General features: G+C 34.0%; 1 long non-coding RNA gene across 1 annotated transcript; it reads left to right on the top strand.

The window, feature by feature from the left end:
- The first annotated feature begins 551 nt into the window (after positions 1-551).
- LOC131073751 (uncharacterized) lies at positions 552-3136 on the top strand. The gene is made up of 2 exons (XR_009112982.2): positions 552-2391; positions 2566-3136. It is a non-coding gene; the product is annotated as an uncharacterized LOC131073751 (long non-coding RNA).
- The last annotated feature ends 377 nt before the right edge of the window (positions 3137-3513 follow it).

The raw sequence follows: 3513 nt of genomic DNA, 5'->3' as shown, positions 1-3513 counted from the left end.
TTCTTATATATTTTAATAATTTAAAATGAAAATAAAATAACTCTTAAAAAATAATTGTTGTGCACAAATAAATATTATAATACTAATAAAAAGTGAGAAAAGTAAATGGAATGGTAAATATTATGATGAAAGTGAATATAATCATATTAAATTTAGTTATGTAATTATAAATATAATAATTTTAATATAAAAGATAATGGGCCCATAAGATGTACATACCAACTAGACCAACTCAGGGTGTATAAGATTATTATAATCTTAATAATGAATTATAATCTTAATTTTCTATAATAATTAAATTATAATTATAATTATAATTATTATTAAATATTATTATCATCATTGAAATTAAAATTATAGTTTAATAATAATTATTAAATAATTAAATTACAATACTAAAAAGGCAAGTACTAACTATTATATGACACTTGTTTTTTAATTGCTATTTAAAAAAAAACAAAAAAAAAACTGATTATTATTTAATCAATTTTTATATACTAAGCACTTAAATTATATATATACACCCTACTTGATAGACCATGTGCCAATTAAAGAGAGCTCAAACTAGTTCAAAGTTCTTGACAATGTATAGGTAAATTTCTTGATTAATGACGATGTGTTTGGGTTTTCTGATGAATAAACCAGAACTTTCTGTCAGCTACCTAGATGCGAAAGCGTGCACGAGTGATTTCTCTTCTTGATTATGAAGTGTATGGCAAAAGTCTTTCTAATTGGGAAAGTTGGGGTCGGTTGTCACACGAGGACCAACATTTACCGAAGTAAGCCAGTCTGAGAAGTAAACCTTTTTTTTTTTCTGTGTTTGTTCTGTGCTAATAGATAGATGCTATCTGAAACTTTTTTAATATTGGCATTTTAGTCGTCATTCAATTTGTTATTAAGAAATTCTTCTCAAGGGCGTTGGTAGTCTTAGGTATATCATGGCCTTCACCATTTAGATGAAATAAATTTCAACTTTGTATACATTTTACATACATGTTGCTGGGAAATGGTTTTTTGTGTTTTGATGCCGTTCTCTTTTTGATAAAAATTCATATGAAGAAAGGACACAAATTCCCTGTGTTGTCTACAAACAAAACCCCAGGTTTGGAAAGATTTACATCTGAAGAAGAAGCTAACTGCGTAGAGGAAGGAAGAAAGCCGGCTTGGATCGACGAGGAGGAGATCTAGATAGTCGTTGACATTTAAAGATAAATGGATAGAAAAAGAAAAGAGAATGAGGGCTTTATTTTAGCAACTGATTGTGTTAGTAGGTTAAAGCTCCAATCTGCTAGGTTAAATCTGGGTACAGAATGGGCTGGTTTAGGTAGAGGAAAAAAATTAGAGGTTTAGTGTTTGGACCTGATGATTCTGATGAGTACGGAAGTTTATGGGTTAGGTTTAGTGATGCTTTATTCAACAAATTTTTCTAACCTATATCCGGGATGACCGAATTATTTTTACCTGGATCAACTGCGCTGGTGTGAATCCCTGCTAGAGTAACAAGCTAATGCTGAGGATCAAGGATCAATTCCTGCAAAGCAAAATCTATGCCCTAACTGAGGACATATACTGTTTCTTATGCATTGTGGCTTTCATGTGCTTATTTTAATGATTTGAATGATAATTGTGACAAGCAAACTCAGTACCCATATTTTTTGTATTGGGGCATTCTTGCAAGTGGGTGGAGATTACAGCGCGCCTATCTAGGCACATTGATAATTACCCACATCAAGATAAAACTGACGTGCATGGGAATCGACCTTCTGATCCATCAACCTAATGTAGATATCCATTCGCCTGAGTATCCAGTGGAAGCTAAAATTTCTAATCTTTTGCGTGAAGTCAAGGAAATCACAGAGAACAATGTGCAATGTTCGGCTGTAAAATTGGACGCAATGTCGATATTGGGCTCAACAACAAATCAATGAGAAACATTCGAGGATGACAAGTTGAAACATCCAATTACAAAATTCCTTCCAGTTTGGGATTCGATGCCATCTTCATTTTAATGGAGGTGATGATACCAGTTCCAACCCTGGGTCTCTCTTTTCTTTTGAAATGGAAAGCTCCTGCGAATGCAACGACATGCTGCTGCCACGAAAAAGGCAAGCTACGCCATTGATTTGCAGGGTGATGAAGATTTGTGGGAGCTTGGTAATTTTGTAGGTTTCAATCTCACTCTTGAGGTTGCTTCTATAGAGAGTTTGGTTCCCTCCTACAATACTTAAGCTGCCTTGGAAGTCCCAAAATTTGTGTGAAAACAGTCATCAAGCAGCAGTGCCTCACCATATGGATATGCTGGTCATGAGTTTGATCCTCACTCCCTACAAAGCTCATACTCGGCTATGTGCACAAGGCATATATCCCTCCTGGCCATGGGAGGGAGCTAATGTAAGTCCTTTATGTTCAAGATTGGGACATTTGTGTTTATGTTTCGTGTTGCCATTGTAATGGATATCTTATAATGGGATTTACTGTATTGTTGGTTTAATGTATATATTCTGGCTTTGGTGTGCTTATATAAATGATTTTTGGTGATTAGAGTGACTCGGTCATTGTCCACAGGGCTCCATGGATTTTGATGTTGCTCGATAATTGGTAAAAAAAAGAGGAGAGAACATTGCTGGTGAAACTCCCTTGAAGGAAGTATACAAGAAGGGGCTTGCAGCAAGCTTGTCAAAAGACAATAATAATTGGCTGTGAAAAATCAAGATCTTAACTTTAAGGAAAAAGTCCCTGTTCCCCAGGAGGGTTTCTAAGGCATCTTTTATGAGTGTGTTTTTTCTGGTTCTGTGGTTAAATCTAACAGACTTCACCATTCCATACTCCAAGTGCGTGCTTAAATTGTTTGAATATTACTGTTTGTTAGGTGGTACATTATTCCTAAGCTTACACAGTTTTGCATGGCCATTTTTATTTCTTATACCAAGTTCCTCTTTTCCTTTTTTGTTTTCATTTGAATATGTAGTCTGCAAAATGTTGGCCAAGGATGGGATTGTTGAGATGAGGCATGAGCTGTAGGTTGAGATGGGCAAATTACTTGTGGCCTTATTGTAAACGAGGAGTCTTATCAGACATGGAAAGAAAACTCGTCATTGAGCTTAGGTAAAAACAAACAATTCAGTTTTTATTTTTATACATTGTGTCATGTGTTTGGGGAATATTTTTTGTACTTTCCTTAGTAATTGGTAAGTCGTATTCTTTACTAGCACTTTTGCAAAGAGTTTGGTCCAGATTAACATTGCATCTGTTGTGATGCTAGTGTAATAGTCCAGTTTGTTCCTTAAAAATCGTTATTTATTTAACCAAGTTTTAATTTAACCATTATTTAATTATAATGCTGAGAAAGCACATAAATTTGAGAATTTAAAAAAACAAATATTCAATATTTATCAAAGTTGACCTTCTTACAAAACTCATGTTTTCATATTCCTGTTATTACAACACTGAATTCTAAGCCCATTTTCAGCACCGTCTTGTGTGAATGTAATTGGAACTTTTGACTTAATTTTA

The sequence above is a fragment of the Cryptomeria japonica genome, chromosome 7 (genome assembly GCF_030272615.1).
Source record: "Cryptomeria japonica chromosome 7, Sugi_1.0, whole genome shotgun sequence".
Taxonomy (NCBI): Eukaryota; Viridiplantae; Streptophyta; class Pinopsida; order Cupressales; family Cupressaceae; genus Cryptomeria; species Cryptomeria japonica.
Note: the sequence above shows the minus strand (reverse complement) of the source record. Positions and strands in the feature narration are given on the sequence as shown.